Source organism: Palaemon carinicauda, chromosome 5 (genome assembly GCF_036898095.1).
Source record: "Palaemon carinicauda isolate YSFRI2023 chromosome 5, ASM3689809v2, whole genome shotgun sequence".
In the NCBI taxonomy this organism is placed as follows: Eukaryota; Metazoa; Arthropoda; class Malacostraca; order Decapoda; family Palaemonidae; genus Palaemon; species Palaemon carinicauda.
The window spans coordinates 188,965,058-188,973,382 of record NC_090729.1 but is presented as its reverse complement, the minus strand read 5'-3'; the positions used below and the strand labels follow the sequence as shown (position 1 = coordinate 188,973,382).

Below are 8,325 nucleotides of genomic sequence, written 5' to 3'. Positions count from 1 at the left end.
AAGTTTTACATGTTTTTACAACTGCGTTAATTTCATTGCTACCTACTAACCTCTTATTCTACATCAGACACTCCTTCAGGATCTGGTTCTTGGGAACTCAATTTTGGTTGTAAGCTTTTTTTGTATTTGAAGAGGAGAAATCTAAATGGCACGAGACCTCTGATTGTGGTTTTCACGCCCCAGTTATATATACCGACACCTATTTAGGTGAGCGAGCTGGGTTCAACCCTGGCATTCCTATGCAACTTTTTTCTCTGGTAATACATAGCAGTTATATACCTTAGAAATGATGCTAAAGGAGCATTTCACTGGGCGGCACAGGTCTCTCGCCCAGAAATAGATTTTTCCTTCGTCAAATTCCCTTAAGAATCCTCCTCACTCCAAAGGAATAGTACAGTGTGATAGAAACGAGTTGTGATGCTACTTTGTGTTTTAACAAATTTCAGAATGTCCTAAACACTTTTTGTTGTAAATAAATTGACAGAATGCTTCTCTTACGATCTAATAAGTAAATTTTCTGAATAAATTGATGGAAGGTATTGATTTAGGTATATTTTCTATAAGGTTTATTACTGATTAAGTTGGTGATTTAACTAATATAGCCTGTAACTGTAAATGATACAATTATCCACTGCAAGCAAGGATCAGAATAACCAACTATTAGATATTAATGACTTGGAAGTAATGAAGTTCTGTAAAAATTACACACACCTTTCCAGCAATGAGCCTTCAGTTAGTACTTACATACATGCATATACCAAGGCACTTCCCCCAATTTTGGGGGGTAGCCGACATCAACAAATGAAAAAAAAAAAAAAAAAAGGGGGACCTCTACTCTCTACGTTCCTCCCAGCCTAACAAGGGACTCAACCGAGTTCAGCTGGTACTGCTAGGGTGCCACAGCCCACCCTCCCACATTATCCACATTATTCAGTTAGTAGAATGATAATAAATGAGCTTTTTCTCTTGTATGGGCACAAAAAATACTGCATGATAAAATTTACATGTGGTAAATGATTAATATTCTTTCTCCTGTAAGAAAGGCTCAGCCTCTAGGTTATTTAGTTTGTCTTTCCAGTCCTAAACAAGTAGACTAAGAATCTTATTTTTACAGAACTCGAAGATTATTGAAACTTATGTACTGCCCCCTTATTTTTATGAGTGGCCTTTATGTGGGTTATGGTGTACTTTAAATAAAAGGTATGTTTTTTTTAATACAGCATTAACTGTGTTTCTTGTATTTTGACCTTTACTGTTATGTTAACCCTTTTACCCCCAGGCTATTTGGAAATTTCCAACCCTTAACCCCCAAGGGGTTATTTTTTCCCCAGCACATTTTGCAGTATATTTTTTTTAAATTGCTCTAACAGCCTTAATTTTTGTCATAGAGAGGTCAGGTTGGTCTCATTCTCTTGGAAAATGACTGAATTTTTAAAAAGATTATCAAAAATATGAAAAAAAAAAAATTTTATAGCATTTTTTTGCAAGGACGTACCGGTACGTCCATGGGGGTAAAGGGATGTGTTTTGTGAAACGTACCAGTACGTCCTTTGGGGGTAAAAGGGAATGTACAGTATTGCTTCATTGTATTTTATCATTGTATTTTATCATCCAAGGGATAATTCTTTTTCATGATAAGGAAGTTAAATAAATCTGTATTTTGTTTTTGTCAAATGATTTTTAATTTAGAATATTACGTAGCAGCTATATCATATAATTGGTTTAAAGTCAAATATTTTTATAGATTATATCCTTTATTGATAAAGGAAGTTTATACTTCTTCCTATAAATCTGGAATGGATTGAGAAACAGGTTGAGACGAAGTGTTTATGTGGAAACATTTCCCTCAATATATACATACTTTATTTTTAAATGGTGTTTTTAACTGTATAGATATTTAATTACAACTTATATATCAATATATCAGTCCCATCTTAATTTATTTCAGTTATATCTTCATCTTTGTATACAATATATATATTTTTTAAGAAATAAAATTGACAGAAACAAGAAAGCGAATCTCTTTTAAATAAACTGTGTTTCAACAAGGTAATGGAGATGTGCATGAGTTTTGTGATTCTAAAGGTATTAGTTTGTTGAGTGTGGTTGGAAAAGTGTATGGTAGTGTGTTAATTAATAGGACTGGGGATAAAATAGAGGATGCCATCCCAGAAGTGCAAGGTGGTTTTTAAAGGAGTTAGGGGATGTATGGATCAGATTTTTATAGTTAAGCAGATAGGCGAGAAATATTTAGCAGAAGGTAAGGAAGTATAATAGTATGTTGCATTTTTGGATCTGGAGAAAGCTTATGATGGAGTTGATAGGGAAGCGATGTGGAATGTAATGAGGTTATATGGAATTGGTGTAAGGTTGTTGCAAGCTGTGAAGATTTTATACATATGCTGTGAAGCGCATTTTAGGATAGGAAATGAAGCGAGTGAGTGGTTTCCAGCGAGTTGCGCTGAGGCAGGGATGTGTGATGTCGCCATGCTTGTTTGATTTGTTTGTTGATGGAGCTGTATGAGGTGAATGCCCAAGTGCACTGTCGAGGATTGAAACTGATAGATGAGAATGATCATGAGTGGGAGGTGAATCAGTTGTTTGCAGATAATACTGTATTGGTTACAGACTTGGGGGAGAAGCTGTGTTGATTAGTGACAGAGTTTGGAAGAATGTGTGACAGAAGGAAGTTGCAAGTTAATATGGGTAAGAGTATGGTTATGAGATGCATAAGAAAGGAGGGTGGTGCTAGATTGAATGTCATGTTGAATGTAGAGTTACCTGAGGAAGTAGATCAGTTTAAGTACTTTGGTGTTGTTGCTGCAGATGTATGTCAGAAAGTGAATGAAGGATGTAAAATGTTGGGGGGCAGTGAAGGGAGTGATGAAGGATAGAGGGTTAGGGATGAATATAAAGAGAGTTGTGTATGAGAAAGTAATGTATGGATCATTGTTGTGGAGAATGAAAGAGACAGAGACAAATTGAATGCGTTCGAGATGAAGTGTCTAGGGAGTATGGCTGGTGCATCTCGATTGGATGGTATTAGGGTAAGAACGTATATGAGAAATGAATTAGCAGCTAGATTGGATATGAATGTGTTGAGGTAGCAAGCTTGGCCATGTAAAGAAGATGGAAAATGGCTGTCTGCTGAAGAAGGTGAAGAATGCAAAAGTTGATAGGAGAAGTACTACAGGAAGGCCAAGGTTTTAGCTGGATGGATGGAGTGAAGAAAGTCTTAGGTAACATGAGGAAAGATGTGAGAGAGGCAAAAGAACTTGTTAGAAATATGAATGAATGGTGAGCGATTGTGATGCAGTTCCGATAGGCCCTGCTGCTACCTTTGGTCACCCTGGTGACCAATGAGATAACAGCAGTAGGGGAGTCAGAATATGAAGCTTCATCTGTGATGGAAAATGGGGGAGGGTAGGCTGTGGCAAATAATCAATACCGGGCAAACTCGGCTGAGTCCCTCGTCAGGTAGGGAAGAACGCAGAAAAGAATTTTTTTTTTTTTTTTATGTCTGCTACCTCCCATAACTAAGGAAAGTGCCCTGGTAGGTATTATATCAATAATAGAAGCCACTACTGTAATTTATTTGCAATGAAAGTTTAATGGTAGATCATTATGTAATGACTAACAGAATTACCTTGCTTTGGAAAGAAAGAAGTTTTCAGCTGCTTACAATAATCTTGAGATTGGCTATGTCCTCTATACACAGTCCTTTGTACAATGGTGATAAGAACTCTTTAGCGTTAATAAAACCTGTCCTAAAAGGATGCTTATAAAAACAAAATGTACTGTATCTGTTTCTTATTGATAATTTGTATGTACAGATGCTGCACCCATTCTTCACAAGTTAGTATATGTAAACTTTTACATTTGTGGGTAAATATCTTGTGCATAACCTTGCAAAGCAATGTGACTTTACTGGGCAATATAGCAAAATGCCAATTCATTCTTCTCCATAGTGGCTCTTCTTAAAGCCAACCTTCCTGGCTATCTATCATCAGTCCAGTTACAGTATTGTATTAACAATTATTTTGTAAGGACAGTGAGACAAGTGTCACCAAGATCAACTGATACTTTATTCAAATATAAGTGGGAGTTTATTTCAAGGTGCGGACGGAAAGGTAGGATGGCGCTGGCGCCAAATCAGATTTAATTGCCCGCCAAAATATATGTGTTTTCTTACACTTACAAATATACGAATTATGAGTTAACAGAAACATGTAATGAAATAATACATATGTCAAAATGTAGCTCTGATAGAGCGGAATACATATACATGGGAAACCACGGTATGGCGAAAGGAGAATTTAAATAAATAAAGTTTGTTGATCTTCTGGACGACGAAGGGAGCGGTGTCCTTACAATTTAACAAATACATTAGAAAACCTTCACAGCTAAATTACCCATCATGAACATTTCAAATTGTAACACGTGAGGATATTCGGTGCTAATGTATCCTTTATCCTACCAATGTTCCTTGTTCCAACCAAGTGTAGATTGTATACTACACAAGTTTCTTGTTCCTACCAAGATGAAAAACCAGTTTAGATAAATTCTGAAGTTTTAATGATTGTTCGTTTGTTGAACTATTCAGGTGAAGGGTTATAAATTGGTCTATGGTCAGAACATCAATGCTTAAGGGTACACTCTGACACATCATTTCATCTTATTTCTCTTCCTCTTGTCTTTTCAAGTTTTTATTTTTTATTCATGAAGATCTATTTCAATGTTGTTACTGTTCTTGAAATCTTTTATTTTAATTGTTCCTTACTTCTGTAGCTTATTCAAATTTCCTTTTTTTTTTCATTTCCTTACTGAACTACTTTCCCTTTTGGAGCCCTTGGGCTTATAGCATCCTACTTTTCAGACTAGGGTTGCAGTTTAGCTAATAATAATAATAATAATAATAATAATAATAATAATAATAATAATAATAATAATAATAATAATAATAATAATAATATGCTCAATACAAAACTACTCCTCATTATTCAAAGAAAACATGACTGACAATTTAAAGCGTAGACTATTGTAAAATAATGTATAGTACAAGTCATTAAGATACTGCTCAATTTTTATAAGTTAAATACATTAATCTTCAAAGATAAAAGAAAACCATCTCTAGAATTGGATTCCATATAATAATACCAAATAGGCAAATTAATTTATGATCTAGTTTCCATGAAATAGCCTATCCATTTTTTAGAACGTTATGTTTCTTAATTTTTCCTGTAGTATTTTTGTCTGTATGATCTAGGCATTCTAGGAATATACTGTAGTGTAAGATTGAAATGTGTGAATCTGTGTTGGAAACACGAATATGGTTAGCTGTAGTCATCAAATCTAGACTATGAATGCTTATATATTAGAATGGAAAGCTGTCTCTCAAATCTAAGATTCACAGACTATTCTTAACAGAATATGTCAATGTACATTGTAAATACCATACAATAGAGATGTGCATGAAAACTTGTGATTTTGAGAGCGAGTTTCGGGTAAACTCAGTTGTGATCATATAAGCTAATTAAAGAATAAAAGCAAATTTCTATACTCAGTTAATTCTAAACGTTCTACCATCCCTTGATTCCTAAAATGTTTGTAACAATGCTACCAAATTGATTACAAGACATTTTAAGTGAACGTTCCATACGAGGATTGAAATAATATTTGTATTTCATACATTTTAAAGGAAAATGACAAAATGTCCTAGATAAGAATGTAGATTTTGCCCATTGATTCACTTCAGTTGTGTTCTGTAAATAGAGCCATCCTCTTTTTTTTTTTGTTACCTCTGCAAATAATGTTATTCTGTAATTTACAAAAGATGAAAATAGTTAAAATATGGTTATCTTTTATCATCGTCATCATTAATTTAACTAGGCAAGGAACAGAAACTTTTTTGAATAATTTAATTGAACATGAAATTTTGCATTATTTTTATGCTGAAACTGTTGTTCAGTAACTATGAAATTTGTTTCGGTAAATTTGTATTGTATAAGAAAGAGTATTTTTTCTAGGTTACATTGCCCTGTAATACACTACAATAAAACCTTCCTGGCTCTATGTAATTCTATATATAAAAAAGGCAGGGTATGTAAAAGCAATTACTGTATGTCCATGGACTTAAGATCAAAATTCAGCCATCTGTCCTACAAGGACGACAAAGCAACCGAGTTTCCAGTTACCGATTCCTGCTACCTTGATTTCCAAACTTCTATATTTGCAAGTTACTGTGAGACAGTGTCTGGCACTGAATTTTCATATCCTATTTAGCAAAGATCTGGTACAGATTTTAATCTTCTGGAAGTGTTTTAAACTTTTTAGAAGCTGTGAAGCAAGTATTGGTGTAGACAGTGAATTTAGCCTATGGAAGTGATATAACCTGACTGTGTGAACATGAATACCCTCTACTCTTTATTCGCTAATTCTATACGTAAGTATTCTTTTTAAAGATTTATTAATGTGGACTAGACCTTATAACCTGACTTTTCTTTGGTATTATAGTTTAGTATTGTAATAAAAATGGATAGAGAAAACTAACGGTTCAATGGAAAATAGTTTCATTGATTGTTAACCTATCACAGCCCATGTATGCTTAAGCTAAATATATTTGGCCTTTTTCTCTTAATTTTGGTATTATTATAGGTCTGATCATGGCAACGTTTCACTATATAATAACTTTTTCCCGCAGGATCCAAAAACTTCCCCAGTGCGAGTCCTTAGTGTTTTGGTAGGATGATGATCCCCAACCTTCCATGTCTACTACTTATGATTATACTAAGGTCAGTGAAGTGAATAACCAATAGATTGTTTGCATTGTAAAGGAGTTTTCCACTTTTATGTGAGGTAAGAGGACAAGGGGCCAAGTTAGTAGTCCCAAACCCTAAGTTAGGTTAGTGTTTAGGTTAATTTGTTGTACGTCTTACCTAGTTAGGTTAGGTGGGTGTGTTTAGGTTTTCCCCTAGGTTAGGTTAGTCTGGTATACGTTTTCTCCAAGGTTAGGTTTAGTTAGTGAGTTTTGGTTAGTTTTTCTTATAGGTTAGGTTAGGTGGGTGTGTTTAGGTTTTCTCCTAGGTTAGGTGGGTGTGTTTAGGTTTTCTCCTAGGTTAGGTGGGTGTGTTTAGGTTTTCTCCTAGGTTAGGTGGGTGTGTTTAGGTGTTCTCTTAGGTTAGGTTAGGTGGGTGTGTTTAGGTTTTCCCCCATGTTATGTTAGGTGGGTATGCGTAGGTTAGTTTGTTACGTTTTCTTCTAGGTTAGGTGGGTGTGTTATAAGTTGGACAGCCTCGCTTATTTTACTCTTTCTCTGTGTTCTCCCACCTAGAAACCCCAATTTCCCCACTGCGGAACCCCATCGTAGTTTGTTCCCTGTATCTTTAAACCTAGATAATTACAGTAGAAATAAAGGTAAAATATTTTTTAAATTTTAGTATAGCTAGAAAAATATATATATCCAAATTAGCTGAAACATTTTCAAAATTTATATAAAACTTTATTTTGTGGATTTTTAGTTTTTAGTATACAGTATCCCATTAACCTGTATTTGGAAAGGGGATTCAGCACTTGAAACCAAACTCAACTGATTCCCTTGTCAGGCTGGGAGGAGCAGAGAGGAAAAGTGTCTCCCCACCTTTTTTTTGTCGACTTAAATGCAAAAGTGAATGCTAAATGTAATATGTGCATATAGATTGGGAAACCAATTATATATTCAAAGTTGTAAGGTGAGAGGAAGTAGCCATTTGTTAATGATTTTTGAAAGTTCCATTGCCCTAACATTGTTTATTAAAGAATTGTGCATAGAGAAGACTGATTTCAATATGAAAATATTTGTATTAACTGTCATTTATGGCAGTGAGTAGTTAGTTACCAAAATAAAGGCTAACTGTGAGTTATTGTAAATTTACTTGAAAAGTAAAACTAGATTAATGAAATAATAGAATTTTAGATTAAAGTTAAAGGGAACAAGGGTGGAAAGTCTATTTGCTGGTGTTATATATTTTATAAGGATTGGTAGGTACCCCTTTCTAAGAGTTTATTTTTTTTTTTAACAATACTGCATTATTTCAGATTGTTAATTCGGGCTAGTGAAATTTGTCTTCAAATGGATATAAAATTGATTTATTCAGTTAAGATACTACACGAAAGGTAAGTTTTACTTCAGTTTTTCAAACAAAGTGAAAAAACAAACAAGATTTTTCACTTAACCTATTATTTTTCAAACTAGGGTAAATGCAAATTTTGTAATAATTTTTAAAAAATTAGTTTTGCAAACTTTTTGTAATTTAGCAAGCTTTTTCACGTAACAAAATTTTTCACAAC

The 8,325-nt window shown here is 34.1% G+C and overlaps 1 long non-coding RNA gene across 2 annotated transcripts in view; it reads left to right on the top strand.

Annotated features, from left to right (window-relative positions):
* Positions 1 to 6,152: 6,152 nt before the first annotated feature.
* LOC137641678 (uncharacterized) overlaps positions 6,153 to 8,325 on the top strand; it is a 46,566-nt gene continuing 44,393 nt past the window's right edge. Inside the window, exons 1-3 of one of the 2 annotated variants that reach the window (XR_011044566.1) lie at positions 6,153 to 6,442; positions 6,701 to 6,791; positions 8,074 to 8,151. This is a non-coding gene — a long non-coding RNA (uncharacterized lncRNA). The remainder of the gene's footprint in view (positions 6,443 to 6,700; positions 6,792 to 8,073; positions 8,152 to 8,325) is intronic. The other variant, XR_011044567.1, reaches the window with a different exon arrangement.